Source organism: Pleurodeles waltl, chromosome 2_1, assembly GCF_031143425.1.
Source record: "Pleurodeles waltl isolate 20211129_DDA chromosome 2_1, aPleWal1.hap1.20221129, whole genome shotgun sequence".
NCBI classification, from domain to species: Eukaryota; Metazoa; Chordata; class Amphibia; order Caudata; family Salamandridae; genus Pleurodeles; species Pleurodeles waltl.
This window is the reverse complement of record NC_090438.1, coordinates 876354050-876381991: the sequence shown is the minus strand read 5'-3', so window position 1 is coordinate 876381991 and position 27942 is coordinate 876354050. Positions and strand designations below refer to the sequence as shown.

Below are 27942 nucleotides of genomic sequence, written 5' to 3'. Positions count from 1 at the left end.
GTACCTGTACCGGGTACACTGGAGCAGACCTATGGTGTTGCAGCTCCAAGAAGTCTGAGTTCAGGTCAGGCACCTGCCGCTATATCGTTACCTATTACTGTTGGTCCCCCAGTGCCATTATATGCGCAAGGTAAGACAGGGACGTGTGATCAGCGAGCTATGACTCAGGAAGCGATAAGAGGAGGGCCTATGAGAACTCCACAGATAATGGCCCCGGGAGAGCAAGTTAATGAGCCACTAAGACCTTTGATGGACCTTAGCCCAGTAGGGGCACCTCTCGAAGCAATGCGTCAAGCAGGGTTGGGAGTTTTGACTCCCCAAACCGTGAGTACAAATACTTCACACTCTCCAATGATACATGCAGGCAACATTTCACTGCAGGGTTTTACAGTACAACAGCTAAATGAGTGGTTAGAGAAAACTTGTACCTCACAAAAGACTACAGCGACCACAGTTGAACCTGAGAAAGAAAAACAAGATGAATACTTGAATTTTGTACGACTAGGGGCAGAAGCTGCCGAGTTAGTGGAAGTAACAATGGGAGTCAATAGGTTGGAATCATACACTGAGGCAGAATTGAGGTACTTATGCCCCAAGATTACCAAAGAGGTAGGCAAAGTACATCAGAGATTAGCTAATTTGGCAGACAAATACAATATCGATTTCAGAAACACTAAACATTTGAAAAGAAGTTACAGATTAGATTTTGACTCCAAAGATTTTGAACACATGAGATCTGCAGGCATGAAGGCACACCTGAGAGAACTGTTGCAAAGTGCACAGATTTGGGGTGCATTAGAGAAATGGGAAGGCCGATGGGCAAAGAAAAGAGATAAGGGAAAAGGAGATAGCCCAGGGTCCAATAAAGTTGGGACCACACCTAATATAGATTCAGTAAAAATCTTACCTATGAAAGAGACAGCTGGTGGTCTTTTAGTGCATGTGCCATGGACTAGAGGAGACATATTATCCTTTACGGATGATTATCCTAGGCTAAGAGAAAAGCCGATCGAGTGGTATCAACAGACGGATAGGTTTGTGAAGCTTGCAAAGTGTCTCTGGGAAGACTTGAATACTTTGTTTGAGATTATTGTTACGCCAGATTTGTGGCTCGAGTGCAAGAGAGGGGTAGATTGGCCCACGAAGGAGCTGGCAAGAGATAAGGTGACTGGAGCACCTTCAGAAGAGGTGATGAAATATTATCATAAAGTAATTGAGTTCTTGAAACAAAAGGTGTCGCCGAAGGTGACCGATTGGCAGAAAATCGACCGGACCTCTCAAGAGGTTAAGGAGTCAATACATGCGTATTACGAGAGATTATTAAAAGCGTTCAAACATTACAGTGGTACTGAGACTATCGAACCGAAGGACATGAATCACCTTGTGTTTAGGTTCGTGGAAGGGCTGAGGCCGGAGGTCAGCCAGATGATTAAGAATCATTTGATTTGTTGGTAAGCTAAACCGATTGATGAAGTGTTGCAGTATGCGAAATACTGTAGTGATGAGATTGAGTTGAAGCAGAAAAAGTTGAAGGAGAAAGTGATGGTGATGCAGATAAGGGCTGCACAAGCTGGAATACAGGGGAATGGAGTTGAGCAAATGATACAGCAACAACCGCAAATGAATGGTGTGTTTCAGGCACAGCTGAGAGGCAGAGGTCGAGGGTTTGTGAACCGCGGTTCGGACATGAATAATGTTGTTATTCAAAACGACAGTCAGGGAATGAAAAAGATGTCACCATGTCATGCGTGCGGGGCATGAGGCATTGGAAACGGGATTGTCCGAATATGGTGCAGGATGGTACAGTTCAGCAAAGCATTAATGTCGGTACATTACAAAATCCACGAGGTCCAAAAATGAGACATAAAAACCCGAATTTTCAGAACAATTTGGTACAAATGCCAGGGGTACAACCCATGCAGCAGATGCAGATGCCGCGTTTTCAGTCAGTATCAATGCAACCAGTGCAGCAGCAGATTCCTATGGTGACTAGACAGCAAAAGCAATTACCCATGGGTCCGATGGGACAGCAACAGGTGATGCTTCCTCAGCAGGTCACAGGCCAGGTAACCAATCAAAACAACACTGTGCAACAATTCCCATTACGAGGTGAAAGTGGCATGAATGAGGATTGGTCAGATGACAGCTCAGACAGTGAAGAGTGCAGGCTTGCAGCATCTTTAGAGGTGGATCAGAGAGGCCCATATGTAGAGGGAAAAGTAATGGGCTATAAGGTTTCATTTTTGGTCGACACAGGAGCTACACGCTCTACAGTTCGAAGTGCAGAAGTCCCGAGACTACCTCTCTCAGGGCGTACTATACGAGTGGTTGGTGTGGCAAACCAGTACATGACTAATCCGATTACTGATCCGGTGCAAGTTGAAATTGGTAATTTCCAAGGCCTGCATAGATTTGTTGTATGCGAGTCAAGTCCGGTATCCTTATTAGGAAGAGACTTACTATGTAAGACAAAATGTTCGTTTACCTGTTCCAATGATGGAATAGAAGTACAAACAAACAGCGACGATGAGGGAGATGAGAGTCAATTCATAGAGGAAGGAGGAGAGACTAATGAAGACTACCCTTTGATTACTTTATTCCCAATGCATACTTTGATCGACCTACCTGTTGATTTACAAGGGACCGTAACAGAGAAAGTGTGGGATTTGACTAGGAAAGAAGTAGGGTTGATAAAGGGAGTAGAACCAGTCAAGGTTCAGATAAAGCCGAATGCAGTGTTCCCACAAGTAACGCAATACCACATGACCCAGGATGTCCTCATTGAGGTATCACAAATAATTGCAGATTTTCTCAGACAGGGAGTCCTGAAAGAAGTTTTGAGCAGTCCGTGCAACTCTCCCATTATGGGTTTGAAGAAGCCCTGTGGGAAGGTTCGAATTGTGCAGGATTTGAGAAAAATAAACGAAATTGTGATAAAATGCTGCCCTGTGGTACCTAACCCAGCAGTAATAATGTTCCAGGTTCCTTGTGATGCTGAATGGTTTACTGTAGTAGACCTATCACAAGCATTTTTCTCGATACCTCTTCATGAAGACAGCCAATTTTTGTTCAGTTTCAAATTCCTGGATAAGGTGTACAGTTGGTGCAGAATTCCTCAGGGGTTTTCTGAGTCACCATCCATCTTCAACTAGATATTGAAGAAGGACTTGGAACCTCTTGTGCTGCCTTTTAATTCGACTCTTGTGCAATACATTGATGATTTGCTGATTGCATCTAAAACCAGAGACAGTTGTAAATATGATACCATTGCATTGTTGAATCATCTGGGAAAGAATGGACACAAGGTGTCACCCAGAAAGTTGCAATACTGTCAAAAAGAAGTGAAATACTTGGGACATCTGATTGAGAAAGGGTCCCGAAGAATATCAAAGGAAAGAATAACAGCTGTTTTGCAGATGAATCCCCCAATAACAAAAAGAGACGTCAGGATGTTTTTGGGAATGGTGGGCTACTGTCGCCAGTGGATACCCAACTTCTCGATCATCTCAAAACCTTTAATAAAATTGACAGGAAAAGAAGTCAAGGACGAACCATACACAATAACTTTGACAAAAGAGGAGCTTGAATCTTTTCTAGAATTGAAGGAATGCATGTGCAGAGCACCAGCATTAGGATTGCCTGATTATGAAAAACCTTTTCTGTTGCTTGTTCTTTGTCTGTTTTAACACAGGTCCACGGAGATGCAAATCGCCCTGTAGCATATTTTTCAGCTACCTTGGACCCTGTCGCAGCAGCATTACCGGCTTGTTTGCGGGCAGTTGCAGCAGTTGGTCAAAGCCTTTCACAATGTGAAGGCATAGTCATGGGATACCCTCTGACAGTAATGGTTCCACATTCAGTTGAAATTCTGTTGACACGAACTAAGACACAACACATGACAAATGCGCGACTCACTAGGTATGAGACGATTATACTGGGGTCACCAAATGTCACACTAAAGAGATGCACTGTGCTGAACCCGGCAACCTTACTTCCCAATGAAAATACAGAAATCAAAGATGGGGAAGAATTTGAGCATGATTGTCTTGAGGTGACTGTACTCTGAACCAAACCTCGCCCAGACATACAGGATACCCAGTTAAAAGAAAACGATTGCATTATGTTTGTTGATGGCTCCTGTCTAAGAGATTCAGCAGGAACATTGAGAGCCGGTTACGCAGTATGTACCATAACTGGCATTGTCAAAGCCTCCTGGCTCGAGAAAGTGTTTTCTGCACAGGTGGCAGAATTAATAGCTCTTACAAAAGCATGCCACGCAGCTGTAAATTTGAAAGTCACTATTTATACTGACAGCAGATATGGATTTGGAATTGTGCATGATTTTGGCCAACTGTGGTCACAGAGGGGTTTCATGACCTCCTCTGGTTCTCCTGTGAAAAGTGGCGAACAAATAAGAGATTTGTTACATGCGATTCAGTTACCTCTTGAAATTGCCGTGGTGAAGTGCAGTGCCCACACCAGATCACAAGATTTTGTGTCAATGGGAAACAGCTATGCAGATCAGGTCGCAAGATTTTGTGCATTAAATTGTATATCATTTAAAGAGCAGTGGGAATTGTTACCACAACCTGAAAACGACACAAGTTTAAGTCTAGCATTACGAGTGGTTGATATCTTAGACGAACTAAATACATTACAAAGTCGTGCTAGCAAAGAAGAAAAACGTTCCTGGCAGAGAATGCAGTGTGTACAAAGGGCAGATGATTTGTGGGTTTCAGAAGAGGGAAAACTGGTTCTGCCAAATAGTCTTTTGTCGCAGTTTGCACGGTTATACCATGGGCAGGCCCATCTAGGAAGAGACGCCATGATCAGATCTTTTAAGATTGATTGGTTCAATCCAAAATTCAGACATGCCGCAGAAATCACTTGCCACAGGTGCGTCATCTGTCAACAGATGAATGCTGGAAAAGGAACTGTGGTAACTTTGAGTCACATTGGGAGAGCTAGAGGTCCATTCAACAAAATGCAAATGGATTTTATCGAAATGCCTGTTTGTGGAGGATTGAAGTACGTGTTGGTGATTGTGTGTGTTTTCAGTCATTGGATTGAGGCATATCCCACACGTAGGAATGACAGTCTTACAGTTGCAAAACTACTACTCAGAGAACTGATACCAAGATTTGGGTTTCCGGTTTCTATAGAATCAGATAGGGGGTGACACTTCGACAATGAGGTGATTAAACTTCTGTGTGCCGCACTCAACATTGAACAAAAGTTACATTGTAGCTATCGCCCTGAAGCATCAGGACTAGTTGAACAGATGAATGGTACCTTAAAATCAAGAATAGCAAAAATGTGTGCTGCAACAAACATGAAATGGCCAGATGCTTTACCTCTAGTACTGATGTCTATGAGAAACACCCCAGATAAGAAAACAGGACTGTCCCCCCATGAAATCCTCATGGGCAGAGCAATGAGATTACCAGCGGTACCTGCAAATGCACTAGTAAATATTACAGATGACATGGTGTTGGATTACTGCAAAGGTTTGGCTGACGTGATTCGCTCTTTTTCTCACCAGGTGGAAGCTAACACGTTGCCACCAATTGGCGAACCAGGTCAATCTCTGCAAGCTGGAGATTCGGTGGTTGTCAAGAAGCATGTGAGAAAATCGTGTCTTGAGCCGCGTTGGAAGGGACCGTATCAAGTAATATTGACGACCACCACTGCTGTGAAGTGTTCCGGGGTTCCCAACTGGATACATGCCAGTCACACAAAAAGGGTAACGTGTCCTGTTGAAGAGGAACTTGAAGTTTTCGGTACAGCAACTTCAGGAAGAGAAATCTCAGAGTCAGAGATCAGTCAAGAAGGAACTGAGACTACTAGAGAGCCCACTGAGAACAGCCTTGTCCCTCAAACTGTCAATGAGTTCGAGAGAGGTGACAGAGTGCCTATCTCAGTCGAGGCGGCAGGAGAACTAAGCCAAGGAGAGGTTCTCCCAGAAGTAGACGAGTACGGATTAGAGTCCGAACTCAACATAGAACCAGAAGACGAAAGAGAAAGAGACTTTAGAAACTACTGGAAAGTGACACTAAACCTGGATTTGACTTTAAAGAAACCTGATTACGACAAGCTGCTAACCTGAATTGACGAAAAGGGCCCTGGAGTGAGTGAAGACGCTGTAATATATGCAAAAAGAGTTTTTTCCTTCTCAAGTTGATTGTTGATCTGCTATTCTGATTCTATACAAACATGGCTTACAGTAGCAAAGGAAGTAAGGTGTGTGGTTGATTAGGTCTTATAATAGGTGTTATATGTGCAGTAATGATTGTGGGAGTGATTGTGGGAATGCCCTGGAGAGAGAAAGAAACTATTAATGCAACTTCGAAACCTGAGACTACTACTACTAAACTATCACTGTGGGAGATATTTGAGCAAGACGCAAGACATATGCATCAGGGAACTAAGGCAAAAGGGGAACTTTCAACTAATGTTTTCTATCGCTTATTAAATGAGTATGTGGAAACTATGGATGCAAAATATTGTTATGTATGTACTAAAATTCCTTCATTTGTGCAGGAGGGAGTTACTTATCATAGCCTCCCTCTTACTTATGGAATTAGTTGCAGCTTGCTATTAACAAGATTCTATCATCAAGAGCATGTGCAATACTTTTATTCAAATTTGGATGTTGTGTTTTCTTTTGTGCCTGTGATTGAATTCCTAAATAAATTATCTAAAGAGCATGATATAAAAATAGTTAGAGGATTCTTTGAGCCAACACTTACATTTGGAACTGCTTATGCACCTCGCAACAATTTGACTTTCTTATTATCTCCTGTAGAGAAAAGCTTTTTAGATCACACAGTTGATAGACGCAAAGCACTGAAAGAAAGGTTAGAAAAAGGCCTAGAAAAATGTACTTATGCAAATGATTATGCTTATACTGCAATTAAAACACAAGGCAAATTAGCTATAGATGCATTACACGTAGGTAGGCTCTGTATATATAGACCAAAATCCGATCAAGACAATTTGTTTGTGGGTACGAGTGAATGTAGGCATGTGTTTTTGTTTCAGAGTAAATGGACCTTTATGTTAAATGGACAAGATCCAGCAATCCCTGGAATCTATTATATTTGTGGACTGAATGCATATTACCGGCTCCCTAAGGGATGGTATGGGACATGTTATTTGGGAATAGTATTTCCAAAGATATACCAGATTGATGACTTGAAACAAATACCTAAAACGTCTGAATTACAACATCCTAGAAAAAAACGAGAATCAGTGGCGGCTGTCATTGGTGATATATTTGGAGCCATAATCCCATCAGTAGGGGTTATCTTGAATTCTATGAAAATTCAAAAGTTGTCTACTATTGTGGATAACATGCTGACAAATTTTACAGGAGCTATACTCCTGATGGATACTGAACTTGCTGCAGAAAGAGCTATGACTCTTCAAAATCGGCTTGCTTTAGACATTCTTTTAGCAAAGAGTGGAGGTGTTTGCAAAATGCTTAATGAGCGTCATTGTTGCTCATTTATTCCAGATAACAGTAAGAAAATTAGAAGTATGCTTACTAACCTTACCAGAGATAGTACAGATTTGAAGGATCTGAAAGAACTTGGTGTTTGGGAGAAATTTGGGAAAGGAATTGCCCGAGTGGAAAGCTGGTTTGCCAACATTTGGAATGGGGTACTTGCAAAAATTATGATGTGTCTATTAATTGTTTTAATTTGTCTATTAGGATTATGGGGGGCATGTAAAATCAATGACAAAGTAAAAAGAAATTGGACTAAAAGAACCAGAAGAAATGAAGAAAGTGAAAGAGAGAAAATGTTCAATGAAATATGGGAAAGCTCACATAAAGGTCAAGATGTTGAAATGCGTATTATGCGCAAAGTGAAAAATTAAACTCAGAGAGAAAGATTGTGTGATGACGAGCGTCATCAGAGGAGGGACTGAGAGAGCGTAGTTTAAACATTACCTATTTTAGATGTGAAATGCTTATATTTAACAATGCTGCATTAATAATATTATTCATTGAAACGTATTTTAACAGTGGAGAATTTTTCACATGCATAAACTAATGTCGACTGTAAGAAATAATTGCTTGTATTATGACTAACTGAAATAATTAACACGTATAAAGATTGCATTTTATTAGAATCCATAAGCCTAAGTTAGCATGAGTCGAAAACTAGCTGTGTAGCTCTCATATTAAAGCGTATTTTTCTGTTTCTGCAGTGTGCTGACTCGCAAAGGCCATGACCCAGGATTTGTTCTTTTCTCCGCTTATTGTATCATTAACAGTTATATTCCCATCCGCATGCTAGCAGCTTTAGTATAAAAATTATAAGCTTTGCAACAAATATGGACACTTTCAAGGACATCGAATCACGGAAAAGAGAACTCTTGACCCGAAGAGCGTGCCAGAAAATGAAGTAACCCCGGATGTGCCACCTACGAAAAACGTCAATTATGAAGACCAATCAAAATGTTAAGAACTATCATAAAATACCAAGTGCATTACTTAATGTATAATTTGATAGATTACAGAAAGTGGGGTGTAGTGACTATCCAATAGAAGTTTGGGGGAATGTATTACGAAAAAGGGATAAAAACTCATGACACGAGAGACAAGGCGCATTAGGTAGGGAATGATATCGATTGCATCCAGAAACTCTGTCACTCTATTTGGTGATCTGAGACTTAGACAAAACCATCCTCACCCATAGACTGCCCCATTACACTTTCCTCCTTATGAGGGAAGTGCCCCCTGCCCTTAGATTAGATAGACTGACGGCGATCTAACTGATGTCCTGAAGACGAAGACTGATCCTGTATGCTGACCTATTTCGAGGAGGGTAATTATACTGTTGTTAATGGAAATTCATTTGTTTGCCTTTTCTTTCTAGGTACCAACTGCTGTGTATTTTTGATAAGAGACCTTAGTTAGATGTTTTCCAAATTGATGTTCTAAATTGTTTTGCATGAAGCCCAACATGCTGATGCTAATTACTGGCTAGATGAGGCATTCACTTTGACTGACGTAGTTGACTTGACTGACGTGGTGATATGCTGAACTAAGACATATAAGAGGTTCTATGCATTTTGATTTGTTTACCTCCTTATTACTATCTTATGTTTGTGATCATTGCATTGTTGAAACCTTATCATAGTTGCCGCATTGTGACCATGCTCTTTTGCTTCTTGGTTTTGAGATTAATACATTTGCTATTAGATTGTAATCAATAGGGAATAAAATTCACAAAACTTTAGTAAGGTGTGGTTATTCATGACTGAAAGGTCATGGTTGCGCCGAAGGTTTACTAATGTCTAAAGTGGAATATATTGTGGTGATATATGTTGACAATATTATTGATATATTGATTGATATATTGATCAGTTATCTCATCTTACGGTGTCTCACCACTGGGTCAAAAGATTCATCGGCCTAAAACGAGTCCCGATGTGTATAAATTAACATAGAAGGACGCGTTATCAGTTCTGGTAGCAGAGCGACGGTTTGGCCCTTGGGGGCCCTAGGACGGAGTTTCATTGTTTAATTTGTTTTTCTGTGATAATGCAATTTGGAGAGATGATGGGTTGCTAGGTTCGCCATGGCTTTCCCGGGATCTCAGAGCCTGCCTAAATGAGTTGGGAATGTTCTCGGCGCCATAGTATGTGTGGTTAGGGTCTTTGCGCTTGCTTAAGCTTATGCATCTTGCAGGTGGTTGTGAAATTTTTCGTGTATTTAGGCCAAATTAAGTGTTGTTTAGCAGGAGTACGCGTACTCCACAGTATGAGAGTAGGGAAGTTGGCATACTTCATGTGAATGTAGCGCTTGTTGCTCGAAATTATCCACGTGGTTGGTTGTCGTGTACGGACCTGTCGAGGTCTAAGACTCCGGAGTATGATGATAAATGTGGTTTATGTTGTAATCTGTGCGATTTAATAGGTCAATCGGGCGTGGTTGACAAGTCGAGTTTGAGTTATGATGTATGTGTGAAACCTTCGATGGAGATTTGACAAATTCTAAAGTGCACTAGAGTGAGTCATTGACAAGTCGAGAGTAGGATTTGCAGGTCGAATTCTGCTTGCATATGTGGGAACTGAGAAGGAGAGAGTAGCAGCCGAGGCTTCAAGTGAAATCTCTGTAAAGTTCTGAAGCGAATGTGTTACCCTCCCTGTAGTAAACCGACAGATTTGTGTTGTCATTTTAAGGTGCTCGCAATAATTTGCATTAGTTTGTATGAGTTGTAAGGGGTCAGTGAAGAGTGGACGATCCGCAAGACTTTGTCAGCTGCAGTTTGTGTGAGTGTGATGTCAGTGGTGCCGCACTGAGATAGGTCAGATGCCGAGAGGGGTCGCGCACGGATTGGCTGCCGTCCGTGAGAGGCAATAGGTTGAGAAAGGGCAGGTGAAGAGTTTCCTGGGAACTAAGCCATTTCTGATTAAATACGAAACAAAGAATTGCAAAAATGAATTTTGTCAAGGCATTCAAAAGTGCTCTACAAGGAGATGTATATATTGTAGCAACTGATGGTGAACCTACACCACCTGAGGGTACTCCAGCTTACATAGTGATGGAAGAAAAAGGTGTTGCACCTTGTTTATGGATGAAACAGTGGCGCAAATTAACAGAAAAAGAAGGGTGTTTAGCGTTTCCAGAGCATGGGACGTTTAATCCAAAGGTATTAGAAAACCTGTGGTGGATGTTAAGCACACAGAAGCCACCTCCGAGACCGGCACAATATGAGGCTTTAGCGATTTGGGACTTAATGGCTCTTAGACACAGACAAGAAAGGTTTCAGAGAAGGCTGAGAAGGGCAGAAAAATCATATGCAGAGGCTAGGTGGGACAACGAGAGCAAAATGTGGAGAAGGGGAATCGTAGATGGGTTGAAGCTATTCCCAGCAATAACCCAGGGAGAAGAGACACAGGGAAAGAAAGCCTCCTGTAAAACCGACAAAGATTCAGGCCAAACTAAAGAAAATAAGAGGTCCTGCGAAGAGGAAGATGATTCAGATGATGAGGAATTTATGGATAGATTGTTACATGATCGTCCGCCACCGTATGCGGTGAGCGACAGCGCTCCAAGCGCTAGCTTGGATCCTGGGAACCAGACGCAGGAGAAGGGAGTTACTGATACGGTACAGACTAGCGATAAAGCTTTGATACAGAATGGCGTCAGTGTACCCACTGCACCAGACTTGTCGATACAGTTGCAGCCTCCACCGCAGATAAAAATAATTTACCCTGATGTCCCAGTGCTTGAGACTACTACGAACTTGATAGTGCCGCCAGACCCGATATACACAAAGCCAAAGTTAATACAGATTGAATCGACCCCGAAGCTAGTGTCTCAACCGCCACAGCTGATGCCCGGCTATAACCCTGTAGCAGGACCACCGTTAGTACCTGTACCAGGTACACTGGAGCAGACCTATGGTGTTGCAGCTCCAAGAAGTCTGAGTTCAGGTCAGACACCTGCCGCTATATCGTTACCTATTACAGTTGGTCCCCCAGTGCCATTATATGCGCAAGGTAAGACAGGGACGTGTGATCAGGGAGCTATGACTCAGGAAGCGATAAGAGGAGGGCCTATGAGAACTCCACAGATAATGGCCCCGGGAGAGCAAGTTAATGAGCCACTAAGACCTTTGATGGACCTTAGTCCAGTAGGGGCACCTCTCGAAGCAATGCGTCAAGCAGGGTTGGGAGTTTTGACTCCCCAAACCGTGAGTACAAATACTTCACACTCTCCAATGATACATGCAGGGAACATTTCACTGCAGGGTTTTACAGTACAACAGCTAAATGAGTGGTTAGAGAAAACTTGTACCTCACAAAAGACTACAGCGACCACAGTTGAACCTGAGAAAGAAAAACAAGATGAATACTTGAATTTTGTACGACTAGGGGCAGAAGCTGCCGAGTTAGTGGAAGGAACAATGGGAGTAAATAGGTTGGAATCATACACTGAGGCAGAATTGAGGTACTTATGCCCCAAGATTACCAAAGAGGTAGGCAAAGTACATCAGAGATTAGCTAATTTGGCAGACAAATACAATATCGATATCAGAAACACTAAACATTTGGAAAGAAGTTACAGATTAGATTTTGACTCCAAAGATTTTGAACACATGAGATCTGCAGGCATGAAGGCACACCTGAGAGAACTGTTGCAAAGTGCACAGATTTGGGGTGCATTAGAGAAATGGGAAGGCCAATGGGCAAAGAAAAGAGATAAGGGAAAAGGAGATAGCCCAGGGTCCAATAAAGTTGGGACCACACCTAATCTAGATTCAGTAAAAATCTTACCTATGAGAGAGACAGCTGGTGGTCTTTTAGTGCATGTGCCATGGACTAGAGGAGACATATTATCCTTTACGGATGATTATCCTAGGCTAAGAGAAAAGCCGATCGAGTGGTATCAACAGACGGATAGGTTTGTGAAGCTTGCAAAGTGTCTCTGGGAAGACTTGAATACTTTGTTTGAGATTACTGTTCCGCCAGATTTGTGGCTCGAGTGCAAGAGAGGGGTAGATTGGCCCACGAAGGAGCTGGCAAGAGATAAGGTGACTGGAGCACCTTCAGAAGAGGTGATGAAATATTATCATAAAGTAATTGAGTTCTTGAAACAAAAGGTGTCGCCGAAGGTGACCGATTGGCAGAAAATCGACCGGACCTCTCAAGAGGTTAAGGAGTCAATACATGCGTATTACGAGAGATTATTAAAAGCATTCAAACATTACAGTGGTACTGAGACTATCGAACCGAAGGACATGAATCACCTTGTGTTTAGGTTCGTCGAAGGGCTGAGGCCGGAGGTCAGCCAGATGATTAAGAATCATTTGATTTGTTGGCAAGCTAAACCGATTGATGAAGTGTTGCAGTATGCGAAATACTGTAGTGATGAGATTGAGTTGAAGCAGAAAAACTTGAAGGAGAAAGTGATGGTGATGCAGATAAGGGCTGCACAAGCTGGAATACAGGGGAAAGGAGTTCAGCAAATGATACAGCAACAACCGCAAATGAATGGTGTGTTTCAGGCACAGCTGAGAGGCAGAGGTCGAGGGTTTGTGAACCGCGGTTCGGACATGAATAATGTTGTTATTCAAAACGACGGTCAGGGAATGAAAAAGATGTCACCATGTCATGTGTGCGGGGCATGAGGCATTGGAAACGGGATTGTCCGAATATGGTGCAGGATGGTACAGTTCAGCAAAGCATTAATGTCGGTACATTACAAAATCCACGAGGTCCAAAAATGAGACATCAAAACCCGAATTTTCAGAATAATTTGGTACAAATGCCAGGGGTACAACCCATGCAGCAGATGCAGATGCCGCGTTTTCAGTCAGTATCAATGCAACCAGTGCAGCAGCAGATTCCTATGGTGCCTAGACAGCAAATGCAATTACCCATGGGTCCGATGGGACAGCAACAGGTGATGCTTCCTAAAGCAGGTCACGGGCCAGGTAACCAATCAAAACAACACTGTGCAACAATTCCCATTACGAGGTGAAAGTGGCATGAATGAGGATTGGTCAGATGACAGCTCAGACAGTGAAGAGTGCAGGCTTGCAGCATCTTTAGAGGTGGATCAGAGAGGCCCATATGTAGAGGGAAAAGTAATGGGCTATAAGGTTTTATTTTTGGTCGACACAGGAGCTACACGCTCTACAGTTCGAAGTGCAGAAGTCCCGAGACTACCTCTCTCAGGGCGTACTATACGAGTGGTTGGTGTGGCAAACCAGTACCTGACTAATCCGATTACTGATCCGGTGCAAGTTGAAATTGGTAATTTCCAAGGCCTGCATAGATTTGTTGTTTGCGATTCAAGCCCGGTATCCTTATTAGGAAGAGACTTACTATGTAAGACAAAATGTTCGATTACCTGTTCCAATGATGGAATAGAAGTACAAACAAACAGCGACGATGAGGGAGATGAGAGTCAATTCATAGAGGAAGGAGGAGAGACTAATGAAGACTACCCTTTGATTACTTTATTCCCAATGCATACTTTGATCGACCTACCTGTTGATTTACAAGGGACCGTAACAGAGAAAGTGTGGGATTTGACTGGGAAAGAAGTAGGGTTGATAAAGGGAGTAGAACCAGTCAAGGTTCAGATAAAGCCGAATGCAGTGTTCCCACAAGTACCGCAATACCACATGACCCAGGATGTCCTCATTGAGGTATCACAAATAATTGCAGATTTTCTCAGACAAGGAGTCCTGAAAGAAGTTTTGAGCAGTCCGTGCAACTCTCCCATTATGGGTTTGAAGAAGCCCTGTGGGAAGGTTCGAATTGTGCAGGATTTGAGAAAAATAAACGAAATTGTGATAAAATGCTGCCCTGTGGTACCTAACCCAGCAGTAATAATGTTCCAGGTTCCTTGTGATGCTGAATGGTTTACTGTAGTAGACCTATCACAAGCATTTTTCTCGATACCTCTTCATGAAGACAGCCCATTTTTGTTCAGTTTCAAATTCCTGGATAAGGTGTACAGTTGGTGCAGAATTCCTCAGGGGTTTTCTGAGTCACCATCCATCTTCAACTAGATATTGAAGAAGGACTTGGAACCTCTTGTGCTGCCTTTTAATTCGACTCTTGTGCAATACATTGATGATTTGCTGATTGCATCTAAAACCAGAGACAGTTGTAAATATGATACCATTGCATTGTTGAATCATCTGGGAAAGAATGGACACAAGGTGTCACCCAGCAAGTTGCAATACTGTCAAAAAGAAGTGAAATACTTGGGACATCTGACTGAGAAAGGGTCCCGAAGAATATCAAAGGAAAGAATAACAGCTGTTTTGCAGATGAATCCCCCAATAACAAAAAGAGACGTCAGGATGTTTTTGGGAATGGTGGGCTACTGTCGCCAGTGGATACCCAACTTCTCGATCATCTCAAAACCTTTAATAAAATTGACAGGAAAAGAAGTCAAGGACGAACCATACACAATAACTTTGACAAAAGAGGAGCTTAAATCTTTTCTAGAATTGAAGGAATGCATGTGCAGAGCACCAGCATTAGGAATGCCTGATTATGAAAAACCTTTTCTGTAGTTTGTTCTTCGTCTGTTTTAACACAGGTCCACGGAGATGCAAATCGCCCTGTAGCATATTTTTCAGCTACCTTGGACCCTGTCGCAGCAGCCTTACCGGGTTGTTTGCGGGCAGTTGCAGCAGTTGGTCAAAGCCTTTCACAATGTGAAGGCATAGTCATGGGATACCCTCTGACAATAATGGTTCCACATTCAGTTGAAATTCTGTTGACACGAACTAAGACACAACACATGACAATTGCGCGACTCACTAGGTATGAGACGATTATACTGGGGTCACCAAATGTCACACTAAAGAGATGCACTGTGCTGAACCCGGCAACCTTACTTCCAAATGAAAATACAGAAATCAAAGATGGGGAAGAATTTGAGCATGATTGTCTTGAGGTGACTGAGCTCTGTACCAAACCTCGCCCAGACATACAGGATACCCAGTTATAAGAAAACGATTGCATTATGTTTGTTGATGGGTCCTGTCTAAGAGATTCAGCAGGAACATTGAGAGCCGGTTACGCAGTATGTACCATAACTGGCATTGTCGAAGCCTCCTGGCTCGAGAAAGTGTTTTCTGCACAGGTGGCAGAATTAATAGCTCTTACAAAAGCATGCCACGCAGCTGTAAATTTGAAAGTCACTATTTATACTGACAGCAGATATGGATTTGGAATTGTGCATGATTTTGGCCAACTGTGGTCACAGAGGGGTTTCATGACCTCCTCTGGTTCTCCTGTGAAAAATGGCGAACAAATAAGAGATTTGTTACATGCGATTCAGTTACCTCTTGAAATTGCCGTGGTGAAGTGAAGTGCCCACACCAGATCACAAGATTTTGTGTCAATAGGAAACAGCTATGCAGATCAGGTCGCAAGATTTTGTGCATTAAATTGTATATCATTTAAAGAGCAGTGGGAATTGTTACCACAACCTGAAAACGACACAAGTTTAAGTCTAGCATTACGAGTGGTTGATACCTTAGACGAACTAAAGACATTACAAAGTCGTGCTAGCAAAGAAGAAAAACGTTCCTGGCAGAGAATGCAGTGTGTACAAAGGGCAGATGATTTGTGGGTTTCAGAAGAGGGAAAACTGGTTCTGCCAAATAGTCTTTTGTCGCAGTTTGCACGGTTATACCATGGGCAGGCCCATCTAGGAAGAGACGCCATGATCAGATCTTTTAAGATTGATTGGTTCAATCCAAAATTCAGACATGCCGCAGAAATCACTTGCCACAGGTGCGTCATCTGTCAACAGATGAATGCTGGAAAAGGAACTGTGGTAACTTTGAGCCACATTGGGAGAGGTGGAGGTCCATTCAACAAAATGCAAATGGATTTTATCGAAATGCCTGTTTGTGGAGGATTGAAGTACGTGTTGGTGATTGTGTGTGTTTTCAGTCATTGGATTGAGGCATATCCCACACGTAGGAATGACAGTCTTACAGTTGCAAAACTACTACTCAGAGAACTGATACCAAGATTTGGGTTTCCGGTTTCTATAGAATCAGATAGGGGGAGACACTTCGACAATGATTAAACTTCTGTGTGCCGCACTCAACATTGAACAAAAGTTACATTGTAGCTATCGCCCTGAAGCATCAGGACTAGTTGAACAGATGAATGGTACCTTAAAATCAAGAATAGCAAAAATGTGTGCTGCAACAAACATGAAATGGCCAGATGCTTTACCTCTAGTACCTGCAAATGCACTAGTAAATATTACAGATGATATGGTGTTGGATTACTGCAAAGGTTTGGCTGACGTGATTCGCTCTTTTTCTCACCAGGTGGAAGCTAACGCGTTGCCACCAATTGGCGAATCAGGTCACTCTCTGCAAGCTGGAGATTGGGTGGTTGTCAAGAAGCATGTGAGAAAATCGTGTCTTGAGCCGCGTTGGAAGGGACCGTATCAAGTAATATTGACGACCACCACTGCTGTGAAGTGTGCCGGTGTTCCCAACTGGATACATGCCAGTCACACAATAGGGTAACGTGTCCTGTTGAAGAGGAACTTGAAGTTTCCGGTACAGCAACTTCAGGAAGAGAAATCTCAGAGTCAGAGATCAGTCAAGAAGGAACTGAGACTACTAGAGAGCCCACTGAGAACAGCCTTGTCCCTCAAACTGTCAATGAGTTCGAGAGAGGTGACAGAGTGCCTATCTCAGTCGAGGCGGCAGGAGAACTAAGCCAAGGAGAGGTTCTCCCAGAAGTAGACGAGTACGGGTTAGAGTCCGAACTCAACATAGAACCAGAAGACGAAAGAGAAAGAGACTTTAGAAACTACTGGAAAGTGACACTAAACCTGGATTTGACTTTAAAGAAACCTGATTACGACAAGCTGCTAACCTGAATTGACGAAAAGGGTCCTGGAGTGAGTGAAGACGCTGTAATATACGCAAAAAGAGTTTTTTCCTTCTCAAGTTGATTGTTGATCTGCTATTCTGATTCTATACAAACATGGCTTACAGTAACAAAGGAAGTAAGGTGTGTGGTTGGTTAGGTCTTATAATAGGTGTTATATGTGCAGTAATGATTGTGGGAGTGATTGTGGGAATGCCCTGGAGAGAGAAAGAAACTATTAATGCAACTTCGAAACCTGAGACTACTTCTACTAAACTATCACCGTGGGAGATATTTGAGCAAGACGCAAGACATATGCATGAGGGAACTAATGCAAAAGGGGAACTTTCAACTAATGTTTTCTATCGCTTATTAAATGAGTATGTGAAAACTATGGATGCGAAAGATTGTTATGTATGTACTAAAATTCCTTCATTTGTGCAGGAGGGAGTTACTTATCATAGCCTCCCTCTTACTTATGGAATTAGTTGCAGCTTGCTATTAACAAGATTCTATAATCAAGAGCATGTGCAATACTTTTATTCAAATTTGGATGTTGTGTTTTCTTTTGTGCCTGTGATTGAATTCCTAAATAAATTAGCTAAAGAGCATGATATAAAAATAGTTAGAGGATTCTTTGAGCCAACACTTACATTTGGAACTGCTTATGCACATCGCAACAATTTGACTTGCTTATTATCTCCTGTAGAGAAAAGCTTTTTAGATCACACAGATGATAGACGCAAAGCACTGAAAGAAACGTTAGAAAAAGGCCTAGAAAAACGTACTTATGCAAATGATTATGCTTATACTGCAATTAAAACACAAGGCAAATTAGCTATAGATGCATTACACGTAGGTAGGCTCTGTATATATAGACCAAAATCCGATCAAGACAATTTGTTTGTGGGTACGAGTGAATGTAGGCATGTGTTTTTGTTTCAGAGTAAATGGACCTTTATGTTAAATGGACAAGATCCAGCAATCCCTGGAATCTATTATATTTGTGGACTGAATGCATATTACTGTCTCCCTAAGGGATGGTATGGTACATGTTATTTGGGAATAGTATTTCCAAAGATATACCAGATTGATGACTTGAAACAAATACCTAAAACGTCTGAATTACAACATCCTAGACAAAAACGAGAATCAGTGGCGGCTGTCATTGGTGATATATTTGGAGCCATAATCCCATCAGTAGGGGTTATCTTGAATTGTATGAAAATTCTAAAGTTGTCTACTATTGTGGATAACATGCTGACAAATTTTACAGGAGCTATACTCCTGATGGATACTGAACTTGCTGCAGAAAGAGCTATGACTCTTCAAAATCGGCTTGCTTTAGACATTCTTTTAGCAAAGAGTGGAGGTGTTTGCAAAATGCTTAATGAGCGTCATTGTTGCTTATTTATTCCAGATAACAGTAAGAAAATTAGAAGTATGCTTACTAACCTTACCAGAGATAGTACAGATTTGAAGGAGCTGAAAGAACTTGGTGTTTGGGAGAAATTTGGGAAAGGAATTGCCCGAGTGGAAAGCTGGTTTACCAACATTTGGAATGGGGTACTTGCAAAAATTATGATGGGTCTATTAATTGTTTTAATTTGTCTATTAGGATTATGGGGGGCATGTAAAATCAATGACAAAGTAAAAAGAAATTGGACTAAAAGAACCAGAAGAAATGAAGAAAGTGAAAGAGAGAAAATGTTCAATGAAATATGGGAAAGCTCACATAAAGGGCAAGATGTTGAAATGCGTATTATGCGCAAAGTGAAAAATTAAACTCAGAGAGAAAGATTGTGTGATGACGAGCGTCATCAGAGGAGGGACTGAGAGAGCGTAGTTTAAACATTACCTATTTTAGATGTGAAATGCTTATATTTAACAATGCTGCATTAATAATATTATTCATTGAAACGTATTTTAACCGTGGAAAATTTTTCACATGCATAAACTAATGTCGACTGTAAGAAATAATTGCTTGTATTATGACTAACTGAAAATATTAACACGTATAAAGATTGCATTTTATTAGAATCCATAAGCCTAAGTTAGCGTGAGTCAAAAACTAGCTGTGTAGCTCTCATATTAAAGCGTATTTTTCTGTTTCTCCAGTGTGCTGACTCGCAAAGGCCATGACCCAGCATTTGTTCTTTTCTCCGCTTATTGTATCATTAACAGTTATATTCCCATCCGCATGCTAGCAGCTTTAGTATAAAAACTATAAGCTTTGCAACAAATATGGACACTTTCAAGGACATCGAATCACGGAAAAGAAAACTCTTGACCCGAAGAGCGTGCCAGAAAATGAAGTAACCCCGGATGTGCCACCTACGAAAAACGTCAATTATGAAGTCGAATCAAAATGTTAAGAACTATCATAAAATAACAAGTGCATTACTTAATGTATAATTTGATAGGTTACAGAAAGTGGGGTGTAGTGACTATCCAATAGAATTTTGGGGGAATGTATTACGAAAAAGGGATAAAAACTCATTACACGAGAGACAAGACGCATTAGGTAGGGAATGATATTGATTGCATCCAGAAACTCTGTCACTCTATTTGGTGATCTGAGACTTAGACAAAACCATCCTCACCCATAGACTGCCCCATTACACTTTCCTCCTTATGAGGGAAGTGCCCCCTGCCCTTAGATTAGATAGACTGACGGCGATCTAACTGATGTCCTGAAGACGAAGACTGATCCTGTATGCTGACCTATTTCGAGGAGGGTAATTATACTGTTGCTAATGGAAATTCATTTGTTTGCCTTTTCTTTCTAGGTACCAAGTGCTGTGTATTTTTGATAAGAGACCTTAGTTAGATGTTTTCAAATTGATGTTCTAAATTGCTTTGCATGAAGCCCAACATGCTGATGCTAATTAGTGGCTAGATGAGGCATTCACTTTGACTGACGTAGTTGACTTGACTGACGTGGTGATATGCTGAACTAAGACATATAAGAGGTTCTATGCATTTAGATTTGTTTACCTCCTTATTACTATCTTATTTTTGTGATCATTGCATTGTTGAAACCTTATCATAGTTGCCGCATTGTGACCATGCTCTTTTGCTTCTTGGTTTTGAGATTAATACATTTGCTATTAGATTGTAATCAATAGGGAATAAAATTCACAAAACTTCAGTAAGGTGTGGTTATTCATGACTGAAAGATCATGGTTGCGCCAAAGGTTTACTAATGTCTAAAGTGGAATATATTGTGGTGATATATGTTGACAATATTATTGATATATTGATTGATATATTGATCAGTTATCTCGTCTTACGGTGTCTCACCACTGGGTCAAAAGATTCATCGGCCTAAAACGAGTCCCGATGTTTATAAATTAACATAGAAGGACGCGTTATCACAGTAATGGCCTACTTGTGGGTAAGTCAACAAACCTAGCTTTATACACACAACACACCAACCCTGTTAGACACACAAGACATACACCACTCCAAAACCACATGGCCAGGTTAACACAGATGTGCAGGTAATAATAAATATGCACCATCCTGCAGTACAGCAAATAAGTGCACAGCACAAACACATGCATCCACATGTACGTAACACACCCACAACTTGACAAGCACACCACGTGAAGGACAGGTAGTGATATGTACCCTTTGCTAACAGAAGATGTCGACAAACCACTGCAAGTGCCCACTTGTTGGCTACTACATACACATCAAGCACACATTACACCAAACAAAGAATAGCACAGCAATGTCAGTGGCATACATCACAGTCATGTAACGAAAGTCACACATAGGCACAGACCTATGCAAATCTCTGCCAGAACAAACATCAAATGCCAGACAACTGGTGCCAATACCAACTACATCTCATCAAGACATGCCTGACTTGCCTGTGGGGTGCATATACATCTGCCTGATGCATTGGGTCACACACATAAGAATACAAATTAACGGCCATCATATACCACGTGCCAGATTTGTGAGAAGAGGCACTGCACCTATAAGTAGTGCCACCTCACATGCACCACTTACTGACCCACAACACCACCATGTCTGTACCGTAAACAATAAATGGCCCACCATAGGGCAGAGTCACTGTTAGACAGTGCAGATTATGGATGCCATAGTGTGACCCTATAGGGGTATTTAGGACATCACTGACCTTACATGCACTATGCTAAGGGACATATTTGAAAAGTAGCTGAGCTCCATCCCATAGCCTGCACTGTGCATGTGTTGACAGTATAAAAGATGATCCATGTATTGGAAGATAGGAGAGACACTGATATTAATGTTGATCATCCAAAAACAATGGGATACACACCCTTGGACACTTGATGGCAGGCATAAACATTAGCTGCCACTCAAGATCACTAAGGGACATATATAAGAGCCCCTAGTGCCATTGTCATGGCCTGCACTGTATGTACAAGTTGACGGGTGACCACTCTTTTGTGACTTGAAACAACATTGTAAATCGGGCCCCCTTCCACACAGCACTTAGCGTGGAAGGGGCGTGCAATGTGGGTTGCTGTAGGTGTGTCACCACAAGATACTTAGCCTGATGACACTGACTCAGACCTGAGGCAGTGGCAACATCAAACACCACCCCAATTTTGTGGCTAATCGCAATTTGCGAAAGCTTCATACATTATATTGCGATTTGTTAATTGCAGTCTACGATTCACAAAATTTAGTCACAATTTTAAGGAATCGCTATTTCAGCGATTCCTTAGAAATGCACTGTGAATGCCTTTCATACATTGTGAAAGGGAATTTTGCATTCGCAAACAGTGGAATTTACTGATTCACACCATTTGCGAATGCAAAAACCTTTGATACATCTGGCCCCTAATGCATTATTGCACCAACAAGCTGACCATTCATATGTAAAGGGAAATATAAAGTTTTAAGCCTCTCAGGTTTCACCACAGTGTTCAACGGTGTAACAGTTCATAAGTAGAAGGTTCATAGTGGTGGTGGGGAAATGGGAATGAGAAAAGGTGCTATGCCTGCATATATACATGTCTGTAGATCTGCAGTATGACACCCTGAAAACCCTTACCTCACTATTCACCAAGCTGCTAAAAGCACTGACAATAATGAGGTGGGCTTTAATTTTCTCCTGGCCTCAAGATAGTCTCGGGAGTACAAAAAGAGTGGGACATAGGTGTGGGCAGGTAGCTCCCCTTGTATTGCTCTAAGGATACTACAATGGTCAATGTTTGAAAGGGGCATTACACTTCCAAGCATCTATAAATATTTTGAAGCTGCCCAAATGAGCAGCATGAATGAATGGGCACATAGATATGATATAGACAAAAATTGATATATGCATGTATGAAGGGCAAGTACTGGATATCTTCCCCCTGCTTCCACATTAGTCATCCTAAAATATGTGATAAATAGAGAGACAAGATTGGAAAAAAGGCTGACCCACAAAGCTCCCATATGAGTGAACATTCAATTGAAAGTGAAAGCATAGCTTTCAAGGTTTAAGCAATAAAACTATGAACTGACATTGGCATTTCATCACTCAGTGGTCTCTGGTATGCAAGTGGAAGGCTTCCATTTTTTGATTTAGAAAATGATTACGAGATTAAAAGCTCCCAGTTGTTTAGGTACCATGCAAGTGCAACACTCCTAAAAATGAAGACAATGGAACTAAAAAAGGAGTCCCTGCTAGTAATGGACTACAGGACAGAAGAATTACTAAAATGGACATCTCACTGATACATAACATATTAATGATAAACACCTAGAAAGAGTTGCACATACTGAGGGAGAAGTGTCAATGGGAAATTGGGGATACATAACATTATACATCGGAAGATGCTGGATTTCTAAGAGGTGTCTTGATTAAGGCAAGATTTAAACACATACAACTAAATATACTGAGTATAATGTACTACAATAGTGTATAAGGTCCTTAGGGCTGCAGATGACAGATGCCTAGGTAACTGTGGGCACATTGGTACATTTATATACATGGCCTGGTTCACAATGTTAACTTACAATTTTAAGTAAATTTGCACTTTTGAGTAAGTTTATTACTTTTCACATTCAGTGAAGTGCAAGTTACTAGTAAAAAACGGAGAAAAAAAAACAGAAGTAAGTCCAGCACTGCACGTGGCCAAACACTGGTGTTGTAACACTTTCCCATATAAAATAATGGAAATAGGTCTTAAAATAAACCTTTATGTGATTTATAATGCTGAATGAAATTAAATTATTTAAAATAGATAAATATAGAAATGTAGAAATAAATATAAATGAATGTTAACAATATATATATTCTCACACAAATTGACACACAGTCAAACGTGGCACTCACAGGATTCATGGAATTTCGTGTTTAATCTGCAACTGATTAACCCAACACCAACGCGTTTCAACCAACAAGGTCTTGATCACGGTAAACGAGTGATCCATTCTTAGCTATATATACTCTTTTTCTCTTCTGCCTTTATGTGGCATTATGGGATATGTAGTCCTAAGATCAATATAAAAATAAAATACCACCAAACTATGATTTAAATCAACAAAACCTCATAAATACCATATAAAACTAATAAATAAACTTTCCAAATATCTTTTGTCACTTATAGTCATCAAATAATATCCCCTAATGCTGAATAATAAATTTTCCTTTATCCCAATACCCCAAGCAAGAATGTTATTTCATCCTCATTTTCTTTAGGGCCATTTCTTTCCCATCCGTGTTGCTGGAGTTATTATATTTAGTATAGAAAGTGACGGTCTAGTGCCCCCTCTCTGAAATCAAATAGGCATATTACTTAATTGTCAATATGGTCACAGTCATCCTATTCAACAAAGTGGAAGCATTTTAACTCTATATCAGCTCAATTAAATCATGTATTAATATTCATATTCATAAATGACAGTACAATTCCTCATCGCCATTAACCCATATGGGATCTTTGTTTTTAATCTAATGATGTACCTCATTTCTAAACGCCTCAATTGTTGACCTCTATCACCTCCTCTTTCTTGTTAGGTCAAGCGTTTGACCAGCTGTATAATTTTAAGTATACTATAGAGTGAGTTCCAGCATTTTCATTTGTTAGTTGCAGTGTCCTTCAAAAATCCTTGCTTGCTAGTGGTCAGTTCTGCCTCTTTGTCCTGCCTTTTTTCACTTTGGGAAAGAAAAGGATGGCAGGTAGAGACAAATTTAATCCTAAGTTATAAGAACAGTCCTACATTCTGTTGCTTCTGAGTTTATTTCTTTCTCAAATTTATTTCAAACACATTTTTTCAAATAGCAAAAAGGATCTATGGTAGTATAAAACTTATGTACATTACAATGACAACTATAAACAAAATATCCAAAAAATATTGCTTCACAAAACAACCACAATAGACCACATCTCAGATTTAACAATATAAAAACCAACTTGCGGTAATGCCCTATATATTTGAGTAGTGGTAACTGTTGTCACTCCACATGTGATCCACTTTTATATGGTAAGGAACTGGGCTTTTACGTGCAATCACTTATCAACGTGTTGTGCATTTCTTTCACACAAGCGTGATAAAGTGCATCTCAAGTCTTTACAATATAGTCCATTATTTGACAAGCCCAATACACTTGCAATAAAAGGAAGTCAACGCGTTTCGGCCTACTGATTTAGGGCCTCATCAGGACTGGAGAAGGGCAATAGTAGTTCTAGAAAAACAATAAAAAAAACACAGAAAATGCTTGCAAATATACATTCATACATGTAATAAATAAATTAGTGAAAAAATGTATGATACATGCCTACAGAATATATGATGTTAAATCAAGCTTATATATATTAAAAAACAGTATTAGCTAAATTTAGTAGTGTCTCCCACTATGCAGACAATCACAAGATCATTTTATATCTGGCTGTGGTAAGGTGCTTAACTACTTTTAGAGTTGTCACGATTCTCTTTCACAATGTATACTCTATTTAAAATATAGAAACCTCATGTTTTTACCTTAGTTATAGAGATAAAAACGGAAAAGAGAAATCTTGTATATCTTCTGTTAACTTAAACGATGGACCCAGCTGCTTATAAACGTCCATCCGAAGTCACAACAATGCTGCTAATATCGGCTCCCTAACAGGGAAACAAAAGCTGAAATCAGCATACACACCGTCCTTATTTCAATCTCTCCGCTCGAAGTAGCTACCAAATCTAAGGTAATCTAAAGTGGCTGCCGTCTTACCGTATTCAGCGCGTCAAAAAATGAAGCAAACGCTTCAGCGCGTATATTGAAGAACGCGTCTTCCGTGTTGGAATCGTTACTAAGCGACGTCACGCACTGGAGACATGCTGGCGTCTCAAATAGTAACGCCCAATAGCAACGGAAACATGTTGAGTTATGGGTAATCTATCGACAATGATGCACGTCGGAACCACCGCGGCCATCTTAGAACAGGGTAAAAAGCCCTGCCTCTGCCATTATATAAGCCAGTGATTCAATACTATATTTAACAAATCTAATGTCATCACCGGTGACAATTAAAGGTATATGAAGCCACGACTAAGAAGAAGAAAAAAAATGATGCAAATGCTTCAGTGCGTATATTGAAGAACGCGTCTTCCGTCGGGGCGGGTGGGGTGGGGGTCCCATTGTGCCACTGTGCTGGGCGGGAGACACAGCCTGCACAGGTGCAAGGAACCAGCCCGACCCTCTTCACTTTGACAGGAAATGCCATTAGAAATGAAGAACCGAGCTAGTGTAGTGGGGGAAGCTGAGGGGCAGACTCACAAGACAGTAGGACGAGAAAGCAACTCTCAGAGAAGCAAAGGCAAATTAACTAGCTGACAAGAGGAGCAGCTAGGTGTCCAAGACCCCCAACAAGTGCACAGCGAGGGCATCGAGGCAAGTTACACTCTTTATGAGCAATGAAAAATATAAACGCACACGGGGGTGGGTGTTTCTGTTAAAAAGCTGTTATACACACGTAGTCTGTTTATGTAAAACATTGTTTAGAGCTGCACTAATTTTCAGAAGTTAATATATGTATTGGTGTTGTCTTTTTTAAGACGCCTCTATGCAAAGTCTGGCTGCACATAAGGTGTAGAACATGCCATTTGCTGAGGGTATGGGTGATGAATGGAGCATAGCAGTACAGCAAGATTTTGTTGTTATTATTCATTATTTCTGCACAAGAAAGGAGTGGCTTGAAAGAATCAAGGGTCAGAAAGTTCAAGGTCCAAAGTTCATTCTTTGGAAATGCCCGTTTCCTCTTCCCTCATTGGTTCTGGCTGGTGGTTTTGGTTTCTGGAGGAGACAGAAGCAGGAAATGCCGCCCCTCAGCCCCCGCCATCCCTGTGATTCCAAAGCATGTGACTTGTAGAAGAAATGCAGTGTGTGTTTCACTATATTCTTAAGAGTGAAAAACAAGAGTACCCAGGGGAAGGGTCGGGAAGATGATGAATTCAAGCCTTGCACATGGAAATGACTCAGCTCTAACTTCAAAGAAACAACTGCAAAACAATATCCAAACAAAATGGGCTGACTCGGGCCCATAGACGTTAACGGACGAGGCTTGTTTGTGACCCAAATACAAAGCAGCTCCACATATTTCATTTTTATGGGCATTGCGCAGAAATATTTACCTGCTCCGCTGTGAATGTCTATTCTGTGCTGAAGGCAAACCATCAGCACCGGCTGGGGATGATGGAGGCTCGTGTATCCAAGTGTTGTGAAGAGGCCAGTGTGGGAAGGTAGGCAGCAGAAAGTGGTCTATTCTGTGGCTTTTTCTTCTGCTTCTTGACTTTTAAATAGTTTTGTCTGCGTTATAATTTTCTGCTGCTGACATTGTTAAGAAGGGTAGCTCAGGATATTGTAGAATGGGTTACTCACTGCCAGCAAATCTACTCATTTTGCTTTTTCGATCGCGTATCTTAAAAGCAGTATGTGGATCGTGAAAACTATTGGCCAGTTCTCAGCGAACATTGGAGCAAAGTTGTGGATATGCAAATGTCTTCATCTTGTATCAATGTCAGGGAAATGGACACATTCACTGATCACCAAAGGGGCATCCATAGTAATTTTTCAGGGGCCTGTGTGATGTGCGTTGCAGCAGACCCAAACATTCATCAAACAAACAGGCATCTCTCAGTTCCATGGCTTCTATTACGTGTAAGTTGATGTGTGATGTGGGCACAACAGTTTTACTATACCATAGCCAGACTACCTTTCTTCTAGATTTTAACATTTCACTTGAAATAAACAAGACCACACCCTTTTCATTGGAAATTAAATTATGTTACTGGCTCAATTGCTTTGATTCTGTGAACCTATTGTAGTGAATTACGAGGTGTTGTCTTTCCTACATATCTTTGGGTTGTTTGTTGCACCAATGCCTGTAACTCCACCCAAAGCTTTAGCAGAAAAACTCAAGAGCAACAATTATGCAATATACTGATCAGTTGCATCTTATTTAGGGTTAGTGTTTGGAAGGTATTCACCACAGAAAAAAGGCAACAAGGGAGGACTCTCAGTGGCCCTGCCCTTAGGTACACTTTGGCCCCAATCTGGCTTTTTAGGGTTGAGCTCCATCCTGG

At 41.1% G+C, this 27942-nt stretch overlaps 1 long non-coding RNA gene across 1 annotated transcript in view; it reads right to left on the bottom strand.

Moving 5' to 3' along the window:
* Window positions 1-25702, bottom strand: part of LOC138269481 (uncharacterized) — an 892011-nt gene extending 866309 nt beyond the window's left edge. Inside the window, exons 1-2 of the long non-coding RNA XR_011200241.1 lie at window positions 25592-25702; window positions 25360-25482 (exon numbers count right to left, since the gene is read on the bottom strand). This is a non-coding gene — a long non-coding RNA (uncharacterized lncRNA). The remainder of the gene's footprint in view (window positions 1-25359; window positions 25483-25591) is intronic.
* Window positions 25703-27942: the final 2240 nt, after the last annotated feature.